This window comes from Hordeum vulgare, chromosome 2H (genome assembly GCF_904849725.1).
Source record: "Hordeum vulgare subsp. vulgare chromosome 2H, MorexV3_pseudomolecules_assembly, whole genome shotgun sequence".
In the NCBI taxonomy this organism is placed as follows: Eukaryota; Viridiplantae; Streptophyta; class Magnoliopsida; order Poales; family Poaceae; genus Hordeum; species Hordeum vulgare.
Window position 1 is genome coordinate 473424551 of NC_058519.1, and position 12284 is coordinate 473436834.

The window sequence follows — 12284 nt, forward strand, 5'->3', positions numbered from 1 at the left end:
CGCCACGCTCGCGGCCACCGCGGCCGCGCTCGTCGCGGGGCTGCTCGTCCTCGCCTTCTGGCTCTGATCCGGCGGGTCCGCGCCGCCCAAGCCGCACCCCGCCTCCTTCCGCCCGCCGCCCGTCAAGGTCGACGTCGACGATGCCGATGACGGCAGGAAGCGCGTCACCATCTTCTTCGGCACCCATACCGGCACCGCCGAGGGCTTCGCCAAGGTCCATCCGCCCGTCCGTCCGTCGCTGTCCGAATCGATCCGGCCCCGATCCCAAAGCCCGCCTGCTCTTTTTTTTAATCAGCAATCCCCCATGCCCGTCCCTTTTTCCTTTGACCCGATTCTGATTCCGCCGCAGGCTGATTCAGTTCATGCCGCTATTTTATTAACCTCGTGCCGTGATTTTGGTTGGTGCGTGCGTGCGTGCAGGCTATGGCGGAGGAGGCCAAGGCGCGGTACGACAAGGCCGTCTTCAAAGTGGTGGATCTGGTAACTTGTCGTCGATTTGCTTGTTTATGTGTGTTGAGCTGTTTCTGCTTGGGATTATGAGATATGCTTGGAACACGTGCAGGATGACTATGCTGCCGAGGACGACGTGTACGAGGAGAAGCTCAAGAAGGAAACCTTTGCACTCTTCTTCTTAGCAACGTGAGCTCTCTCCCTTTTGATACGTGGACTGCAGCTGAATTGCCCTCACGAGCTCTTGCAGTTTTGGTTCCTAGATTGCAGCTGAATCGCGCACGTGAGCTCTCCCAGTTTTGGTATTGCGCACGCGGGCTCTTCACGTTTTGATTCGTAGACTGCAGCTGAACAGCACACGTCAGCTCTCGGTGTTTTGATCCGATTTGCAGGTTGACTTGACTTCGCACATCGTCCGCGTCCTCACTTCACTCAAGGTATGCTGCTGCGCTCTACTCCTGCAGTGGGAATTGCGAATTTAGTCGTTCAGCTCACTGTTCCCCCAACCCCGTGAACAACCTACTCAAGTAGTAATGCTTTTGTAGGTGCCACCTTTGCCCTGATTAACATGATGTGGTGTGTTCGTATAATTAGCATTTCATGAACCTGAGACCTTCGTTGGTTCATGCTTGTGGGTACTGCCTCACTTTTTTACCTGTAAACAATGACCCCCAACCAAGCTAAACAATGACCCCCAACCAAGCATGCACGTGCCTTATTTATTCAGACATTAAGAACAATTTCTTTACACAGTTTCTTTCAGGCTTTAACACAATTAAGATTGTAATGTACCCCCGCAAAGTGTGCCTTTATTTTCCTTAATCTTTTGATGGGATCTAAGTTTGATCCAGAAAGTTCTGATTTTTTTGACAATATATTGGACGAGGTTGATGGTACATGACCTAGCCCTGATAGAAGCACATCTATTTGATATAGAACTCAGGCAAAGCATTAGTTCTTTTCTTTCAGTTGATCAATTAGTCGTTACAGGATCTTATCTTTCCCATGGTCTCACGCATTTACGCTGCCCACTGTCTTTGTACTGTTTCCAGGAGGCCTCTAGATTCAGGAATCTCATGCCCACTGTTAAGAGTGGCTCACCGTTGCATCTTAACAAGGAATGTCTCCTACATCGTGGCAGGGATGTTTTTAGTAATGTTGTCAACTAATTGTTGCTAGAATGTAACACGTATGACTGATATCAAGTTTCTAATGAATGAAATCTTTAATTTCTAAGAATGATGTGGCTATTTCTTTCTCTGCGATATATTGAGAAGCTTCTTCCCAATTGATAATTTGTATTTTGTCCTTAAAGTTTCAGCACATATGGCTTCTGTGCCTATAAGATTATTTTAGGGATTTATTCCTAATATTTTGTGTTTGCAAGTTCTACGGTCACCTAGCACCGAATTATTATTTCCCCATGAACTCATTAAATTCTGCTCTTTGGTAACCAACAAATATATGTGTAACTTTATGAAAATTTAAGACCCATGTTTTATGTGTACATTATTGTTGGTAGTCGTGAGCTGTTCTAAAAATATGTTCTGACTTCTGCTTGTCTCTTTCTGCTGCGTGTGCAATGCCTAATCTTTAATACAAATATTTGTGTCCATTATTTTTAATGCCTAATTTTAATGCAAATATCTGTTCTAAAAATATCTTTTGACTTCTGCTGGTCTCTTTCGAGATTTTTATGTCAATTATAGTAGTAGTATGTTTTTTTGCATCGATTACAGTAGTAGTACGAACTAAAACAAATAACTGTATTGTAACTGTTATGCAGTTTTTGTGCCTTGTTTCTATTCTTGATCTGTATCTTGTAGCTCTTAATAAAATTGTTGTTTCTTCTACAGGACCTCCAGGCCTAAGAAAGTTGAAGTGCGAAGCCTTGAAGCCAATTGTGTGAAGCTCTACTTATCCAAGAATGCATATTGTATATTGTAATAATAGGCATATCTGCTTTGTAACAGATTGGAAAAATTCTAATATACTACCTCCGTGTTAATTTCATGAATTTCACATGTTCTTTCTGCTCTATTTGAAATATTCATATGGTATGCGATTTGAAAATGTGTGAAATGAAAACCTGACCAGAACTTCTTGACACATGGGACAAATTATGAGAAGAACATGACAAGTGGGACCTACACACAAAACTGAAATTCGAAAGGCCAAAACTGAAACTAGGCCAAATGTATTTGGGCACTAAACGGCCAGGGCCCAAATTATAATGATACAAAAATTTCGCAAAAAATACTAAAGTGGCTGTAAATAGGATAAGGCCCAAAAAGAAGCCCAATAAGAAAAAGCCCAAAAAAATAAAATCAGCCCATGTGATCAATTGAAATGGGTTGGGCTGATTTCAACCATGATGTTTTGATTTCGTCGTAATTTTGCCACGTAGGACTGCCACGTAGGACTAGGTTTGATTGCCAACGACGATTTAGGGTCGTCGTAAAGGTTGCGACGATCCAGGAATCGTCGTAAAAATTACGACGATTTCGATAAAAACGTCGGTGCTGTTCATTTCTGACGCTCCGTTTTTTACGCTTGGTTTTTCGTCGTGTGATCGTCGTAAATTAAAAACCGTGACGATGCAGCGACGAAAATATAGCGTCGTGTATTACCATATTCCTTGTAGTGAAACCTCAACTCTGGGGAAAATCAAAGCTTCACCGGAATCCTATACGCAAGATATATCGCTAAGGTAAGATAAGACTAGCAGGACCTTCCGACGTGTCGACGACCCCGATAAGAGCCGCGTATCTCAGTCTCAAGACACGCCGGATAAGCGAAGCGTACGGTGGCGAGAGAAATCTCTCGAGTTACCCCGGGATGGCCCTGCACGGTGTTCTAGTTTGGACCAACACTCATGAGGAGCACTGGCCCGGGTTGTTGATTAAATCCTCGGGGTAGCTATTCCCTATGCAAATTATTATTAAGTGATTAGCAAATTAACATCAATGTTGGGTCCTGCCGGACAAGTCTTAACACTACACGATTTATCAAGGGGGTCCCCATAACAACCCGAACGTGTTAGGAGCGATCAGTTATGGAATCAAACACCGGTAGCCGGAAACTAAGGCCGCAATAATGGAACAAATCACCCGGCAAAAGGCTAGGTCTTCCGCCATTTACCAAGTATATAGGTACATTAATTAAATAGCAGTTTAAAACATAATGATATCAAATTCTCATGTAAACACATGAGACAGCTGGCACCTGCAACTAGCAACGTGATGTCAGCTGTGCTTCCCTCGCAATGGTTCCAGAAAAGCGCTGATCCTGCAATCTCTGGCGTTAGCTAGACGAATGCTTATAACAACAAACCTTCTCCTGCAACGGCACCAGAAGAATGCTGATAGCACTCCCCGGCAATGAGACTGGAAGAATGTTGTTGATGGCCCACCAGCGCCAATTTGTTGGTACGCAGCAGTTTTCGAGGGTAGAGTATTCGACCCAATTTGTTGGTTTACCAGTCGGGAGGTGAGAGTATACTCTCAAGTATTAGCAGCTGAATTTGTCAGATTCAACCACACCTGAAAGATTAGTATCTGCAAGCACAGTAGTAACAACAAAGTAGCGAGTAACAGCAGTGTAACGAGCAATAGCAGTGGCAAGGAACAGCAGTAGTGACAACAGTAATAAGTAGCAACAGTAGTAGCAACAGTAGTAGCAACAGTAGTAGCAGCAGCAGATCAAGACAAGTAACAGCACTAGCAACAGTAGTAGCAGCAACAGAGCAAGACAAGTAACAATACTAGCAACAGTAGTTGTAGCAGCAGAGCAAGACAAGTAATAGCAGCAGTAGGACAAACTCGTAGGCAATGGGTCGGTGATTTGTTTGGATGATATTCATCATGCAACAGCTATAACACGGAGAGATATGTGGCTAGCTCCCGTTCGTCAATGTGATGTAGGCATGCATTCCGTTTGTCGTCATACGTGCTAAGGTAAAAGAACTTGCATGACATCTATTGTCCATCCCTCCCGTGGCAGCGGGGTCCAATAGGAAACTACGGGATATTAAGGTTCTCCTTTTAATAAAGAACCGGACCAACGCATTAGCACTTGGTGAACACATGAACTCCTCAAACTATGGTCATCACCGGGAGTGGTTCCGGTTATTGTCATTCTGGGGTTGCCGGATCATAACACATAGTAGGTAACTACAACTTGCAAGATCGGATCTAAAACACACATATATTGGTGACAACAAAATAATATCAGATCTGAAATCATGGCACTCGAGCCCTAGTGACAAGCATTAAGCATGGCAAAGTAGTAGCAACATCAAATCTCAGAACATGGTGGATACTAGGGATCAATCCCCATCAAAACTAACTCGGTTACACGATAGATCTCATCCTACTCATCACCGCCCAGCGAGCCTACGAATAGATTACTCACGAACGACGAAGAGCTTCATAGAATTGGAGAGGGAAGAAGGTTGATGATGATGATGGCGACGATTTCCCCTCTCCGGAGCCCAAGACGGACTCCAGATCTGCCCTCTAGATGAAGAACAGGAGGTGGCGGCGCCTCCGTATCGAAAACGAGATGAAAACTTCTCTTTTTATTTTTTCTGGGACGAAAGACAACTTATAGAGCTGGAGTTGGGGGCGGCAGGTGCCTGTGGGCCCCACAAGCCTGCCCACCGCCACCAGGGGGGTGGTGGCGGAGCAGGGGCTTGTGGCCCACTGGCCCACCCCCTGAGGTGGAACTTGGCGCAGATATTTTTGATATTTTCCAAAACTGCTCCCCATAAATTTTCAGGACGTCTGGAGAACTTTGATTTCTGCACAAAAATAAGACCAAGGCAATTCTGCTGAAAACAGCGTCAGTCCAGGTTAGTTCCATTCAAATCATGCAAATTATAGTCCAAAACAAGGGCAAAAGAGTTTGGAAAAGTAGATACGTTGGAGACGTATCAACTCCCCCAAGCTTAAAACCTTGCTTGTCCTCAAGCAACTCAGTTGACAAACTGAGAGAGAAACAAAAACTTTGACAAACTCTGTTTGATCTTGTTGTTGCAACTATGTCTAACTCATCACCATAATTTCAGCAAGGTCACAAGTTAACCACATAAGCAAATGACACAAAGGTCTCACGGTAAACTAATATCAATGGCATAATCAGCTAACGAGAAAATAATAACGAGTTTCAAATACCAACACTTCAATCAAAGCAAGCATGAAGCAATACGAATAGGTGGTATCTCGCTAGCTCTTTCTGAGACCGCAAAACATAAATGCAGAGCACTTTCAAAGATCAAGGGCTGACTAAACATTGTAATTCATAGCAACGAAGATCCAGTCATAGTCATACTCAATATCAATCAAAAGCAAAGCATAGAAATGACAGAGGTGCTCTCTAATTGGTGCTTATATACGAGGAGGATGAGTCAACAGGCAAATAAATAGACAAGCCCTTCGCAGAGGGAAGCATTGATTTGCAGAGGTGCCAGAGCTCAAGCTTTGAAAACAGAGATAATAATTTTGGGTGGCATGCTTTCATTGTCAACGCAATGACCAAGAGTTCTCAATATCTTCCATGCTACTCATGCTATAGGTGGTTCCCAAACAGAAAAGTAAAGTTTTAACTCCCCCACCACCAATCAATCACACTCCACGGCTAGCCGAATCCTCGGGTACCGTCCATACTAACATCAATCCGGGGGGAGTCTTGTTTTACAGTTATGTTTTCTATTTAAGCATGGAACTGGGCATCCCAAATACCGACCCCTTTCTCGTGAAGGACTGTGAATAAACACATGTCGAGGATAACACTCCTAGCATGGAAGATACCAATAGCCCTCTATCACCACTTGAGCGGTTCGGGTATGCAAAACAGATTTATTTCTTGAAGGTTTAGAGAGTGGCACATGCAAATTTACTTGGAACGGCAGGTAGATACCGCAAATAGGTAGGTATGGTGGACTCTCATGGAAATTTTTTTGGGATTATGGAAGTGGATGCACAAGCAGTATTCCCGCTTAGTACAAGTGAAGGCTAGCAAAAGACTGGGAAGCGACCAACTAGAGAGCGACAACGGTCATCAAGATGCAATGAGTTTGACAAACATTGAATGCAAGCATGAACATGATATAAATCACCATGAACACGAACATCATAGAGGCTATGTTGATTTTGTTTCAACTACATGCATGAACATGCGCCAAGTCAAGCCACTTGAAACATTCAAAGGAGAATACCATCCTATCATACTACATCATAGTCATCTCAAAATCTATGTTGGCAATCAAGACAAAACATTATAAGCTCTCAGCTAAATAAGCATGGCATCAGAAACTATGATCTCTAAGTTGTCATTGCAAACATGGTTCTCTCACAACAAAGCTAAATCTGGGTCGACAAGCTAGTCATATTTACAAAAACAAAATAGATAGAGTTCATACCAGCTTTTCAGTCTCAGTCACTTCATCATATATCATCATTGTGGACTTTCATTTGCACGTTCGAACGATGAAAACGATAATAAGCGCATTGGACTAAGCTTAATCTGCAGGCAAACACAAAGGAGAAGACAAAGTAATATGACTCTTTGAAAGCTAAACAAGTAAGTATGTAAGAACCACTAAACATTGTAACCAATATCTTCTACCTTGACACAAAGAAAAAGAAAGCTATTTACACGGGAAAGCTCCCAACAAGCAAAAGAAGAAAGAAAAATCTTTTTGGGTTTTCTCAAAAGGACACAAAACAAGAAAACAAGAAAACAAAAAGAAAGTAGCATGGATAATACAGTGGCAAAGTGTAAACACCGGCTAACAAAGCGAAAGCATAAGCATGAATGTAAAGTCGATGAGAAGACGTACTCCCCCAAGCTTAGGCTTTTGGACTAGCTTGGTCTACTCCCATGGTGGGTCCTGGCGATACCCAAAGTCATAATGGGTATTATGCGGGAGTGCTGCAGCCACTGCCTGAATAGCTGCCACACGAAGTCGAGCAACAGTCGCCTCCCTCTCATACTCCCCTGCCTCTCCTATGGTTATGTAGTATCTTTGTTTAACCTGAAAATCAAAGAAAGTAGGAGCAGGAAGGGTAATATGGAAAACGTGCTGCCGGTTAAATATCAAACGGTATAGGATAGATCCATGATCTCTCTCAAGGAACTGGTAGCGTGTTAGAGTGACACGATCAAGGTAGGTTGTACGGAGAGGAGGGTCTTCTGGACAGATGAATACCCCAAGAAAATTTGCTAAGCGTGTAGCATAAACTCCACCAAAGAAATCCCCCTCACTGGCATTTTTATTCAGCCTCCTTGCTATAATAGCTCCCATATTGAAGCTCCTGTCACCTGTTACTGCGCTCTTAAGGATACTGAGGTCGTAAGCGCATAGGTGACAATGTGCACCCTTGCCGTTAATGCACCTACCTATGAAGAGGGAAAGGTAGTGCAAGGCAGGGAAATGGATGCTTCCTATGGTGGCTTGCGTGATATCTCTGGTTTCTCCAATAGATATACTGGAGACAAAGTCTCTGACCGAATACTTAGGAGGATCAATAACACTACCTCCATCGGGTATCTTGCAAATCCTATTGAAATCCTCCAGACCCACTGTATAGGATTTATCGTACAGATCAAACATTATGGATGATTCATGCCCAGCTAAAAATTTAAATCTATGCACGGAAGAGGCAGTGAGCATAGCATACTGTTCACATTTATCCGAGAGGAATTCTTCTAACCCGTCATTGCGGACAAGTGCATCAAACTCATCCTTGAAGCCTGCTTCGATCATGAATTCATCGGAAGGCCATTCACATGGTTGCACTGGTGCGTCCCTTAGTTGAAAAGGTTCGGGCTCCCGAAAGGAGAGATGAGGACCCTTCTTACTTGAGGAACCACCATGAAACTTCCTCCTGAACATAATTTCCTTATGCTGAAATTTTTGAAGTTCAAGAGAAAAGTGAATGAGGACCAACTATACCTTGTAGAAACTACTCCTACTAGTGCCTAGAGACCGTATCACGCGCTAAAACTACTTGGGACCATATAAAATCAACATTTATAGCTCAAGAACAGGGTCACCAAGGTAGCAAGAATTCGCGAAGGGTAAAGCACTAGAGCAAAAACTAATTGGACCAATGGAGGAGTCACTTACCAAGGAGTAATTTCCCCAAAACAGTTCGGAGAATGGTGCTTTGAGCAAGGAGATCGAAAATCACAGCCAAATGAGCAAGAACACGGGTTTGAGCTGCGAAACAATTTTTTCTGGAGGTGGAAGAAGAGGCTGAGAGCTGGAGTGAGTGGAGGGGGTGCCTGTGGGCCCCACAAGCTTGCACCCCGCCACCAGGGGGTAGGTGGAGGTGGGGGGGCTTGTGGCCCACTAGTCAGGCCCCCTGACCAGCTCTCAGGCCCAGAAATTTTCAAAAATTCCAGAAAAAATCATACTAAATTTTCAGGACCATCGGAGAACTTTTATTTTCAAGGTATTTTTCTGTGGGACACTAAAACATAAAACAGGAAAAGCTAAACTAATTCCAGCATTTTTCTTCTAAGCAAAAGAAAAGGAAAACTCAAAACAGAGGTATGTGACTCTGTGATTCATCCATTTCATGGTCATCGAAAGAAATCCGTCAATGGGATTGATCAAGTCCTTATGACAAAACCTTCTCGAATTGCAAGAGAGAACATAGAATTTTCGAATAGCCACTAAGTCACCTCAATGGGGATATGAATGTCCCCGACAAGCAAATCATACTTCATCTTGACACGAGGAATAGGGCATTCAAAGCTCCCAATGAGAATCGATGAAGTCTTTTCGATAGCATTGATGCAATGTACTGGATATCGTTTCTTCGGGAAGTGCACTGTGTGCTCATTACCGTTGACATGGACAGTGACATTGCCTTTGTTGCAATCTATAACAGCCCCTGCAGTGTTTAAAAAGGGTCTTCTGAGGATGATAGCCATGGCATCGTCCTCGGGAATATCCAAGATAACAAAGCCTGTTAAGATAGTGGTATTAGCAACCACAACAGGCACATCCTCGCAAATGCCGATAGGGAAAGCAGTTGATTTGTCGGCCATTTGCAGAGAAATTTCAGTGGGTGTCAACTTATCCAACTCAAGTCTACGATAAAGAGAGAGCGGCATAACACTAACATCGGCTCCAAGGTCACATAAGGCAGTTCTTACGTAGTTTCCTTTAATAGAGCAAGGTATAGTGGGTACTCCGGGATCACCAAGTTTCTTAGGAGTTCCACCTTTGAAAGTGTAATTGGCAAGCATGGTGGAGATCTCAAGATCTGGTATCTTCCGTTTATTAGTCACGATATCTTTCATGTACTTGGCATATGCAGAAAGACGGGTCTTATCATCTCAACGAAGCGCTCAAAATCCTCATCATCCTTTTTCTTGGATGGCTTAGGAGGAAAGGGCATAGGTCTTTGAATGCATGGCTCCCTTTCTTTACCATGCTTCCTAGCAGTGAAGTCATTCTTGTCGTATCTCTTAGGTTGTGGATTATCAGGATTAACCATAGGTTCAATCTCCACATCCTCATCATGGCTAGGTTGAGCATTATTATGAACATCACTGTCCATATTGTCACCAGGTTCATGTTCATCACCAGATTGTGTTTCTGCATGAGACGCAGAAATATCATTAGGTTCTTCAGGTGTGATAGTATTTGGTGAACTGGCGTGCAGGTTTCTATCATCCTTCTTCTTCTCCTTAGGATGACTAGGTGTATCAGCATTGATTCCTTGAGAATCTTGATCAATTCTCTTAAGATGACCTTCAGGATACAAAGGTTCCTGAGTCATTTTGCCTCCTCTAGTAATGACTCTGACAGAGTTGTCATTTAATTCATTGAGCAGGTCATTCTGAGCTTTAAGTACTAGTTCTACCTGAGTAGTAATCATAGAGACATGTTTACTCAGAAGCTTCAGAGCATTCACATTTCTGTCTACACAAGCACTTAAATGGCTAAGCATACGAGTACTTTGTTCCAAATGTCTGCTAACATAATCATTGAAACTCTATTGTTTGGCAACAAAGTTGTCAAATTCATCAAAGCATAGGCTAGAAGGTTTATCAAAAGGAATATCACTCTCGTCAAACCTACGCAGAGAATTCACTTCTACCACATGTAACGGGTTATCGAGACCATGGATCTCTTCGATAGGTGGTAGATTTTTGACATCTTCAGATCTAATGCCTTTCTCTTGCATAGATTTCTTGGCTTCTTGCATATCTTCGGGACTGAGGAATAGAATACCTCTTTTCTTAGGAGTTGGCTTAGGAGGTGGTTCGGGAATAGTCCAAGCATTATCGTTGATCAAGAGGTTATTCAGTAGGGTCTCAGCTTGTTCTATAGTTCGTTCCCTAAAAACACAACCGGCACAACTATCTAGGTAGTCTCTAGAGGCATCGGTAAGTCTGTTATAGAGGATATCAAGTATCTCGTTCTTCTTAAGAGGGTGATCAGGCAAAGCATTCTGTAGCTGGACGAGCCTCCCCAAGCTTGTGGAAGACTCTCTCCTTGGAGTTGAGCAAAGTTGTATACTCCCTCCATCCAGAATTACTTGTCGTACAAATTGATAAAAATGGATGTATCTAGAACTAAAATACATCTAGATACATCCATTCCTATGACAAGTATTTCCGGACGGAGGGAGTATTTCCTGCAAGGCAGCTTGCTTCTTATGGGCAGGGAAATATTTCTCACAGAAGTAATAGACCATCTCCTGGGGACTACGCACACATCCAGGAGCAAGAGAGGTGAACTCGGCTTTAGCATCATCCTTTAAAGTGAAAGGAAACAGCTTAAGGATATAGTAGTGGCGGATCTTCTCCTCATTAGTGAAAAGGTTGGCTATTTCAGATACTTTGGCAAGATGGGCTATGACCATCTCAGACTCATAACCATGAAAAGGATCAGATTCGACTAGAGAGATTATCTCAGGGTCGACAGAGAATTCATAATCCTTATCGGTGACAAAGATAGGTGAAGTGGCAAACTTCGGATCATTTTTCATCCTAACTTCCCAAGATTTTTCCTTCCACTTGAGAATTAATTTCTCAGCGTCATAGGCATCCTTACACGCAAGAAAATCCTCAGCTATCTCTCCCTCCATAACGTAACCCTCAGGTATATGAGGCAATTCATATCTAGGAGAGCTAGATCTAGCAAGAGCAAAAGCAGGTTCTATCTCAATAGCATCGACAATTTCAGAAGCATCACGAGCATTGGCAGTAACTCTAGCAATATGCGCATCAAGGAACACTCCTAGTGGAACATCAGGCAAAGGAGTATCTCTAGCAGTATCAAGCATAGCATCATCTGGCAAAATAGCATCTCTAGCATCATCAGGCAAAGCAGTATCAAGCATAGCATCTCTAGCAGTATCAAGCATAGTATCAAGCATAGAATCATTAGGCATAGTATCAAGCATGGCATCTGTAGCAGTAGTATCACAAGCATCATCAAGCACAGGCGACAAATCAAGATTTCTAGCAGGAGGTGAAGTCGGAAACTTACTCATAACTGAAGGTGAATCAAGTGCAGAGCTAGATGGCAATTCCTTACCTCCCCTCGTAGTTGAGGGCAAGACTTTGCTCTTCGGATCCTTCAGATTCTTCATAGTGATCAGCAGATATAAATCCCAAGTGACTCAGAGAATATAGCAATACCTCCCCGGCAACAGCGCCAGAAAACTGCTGACGTCAGCTGTGCTTCCCTAGCAATGGCTCCAGAAAAGGGTTGATCCTGCAATCTCTGGTGTTAGCTAGACGAATGCTTATAACAACAAACCTTCTCCTGCAACGGCACCATAAGAATGCTGATAGCACTCCCCGGA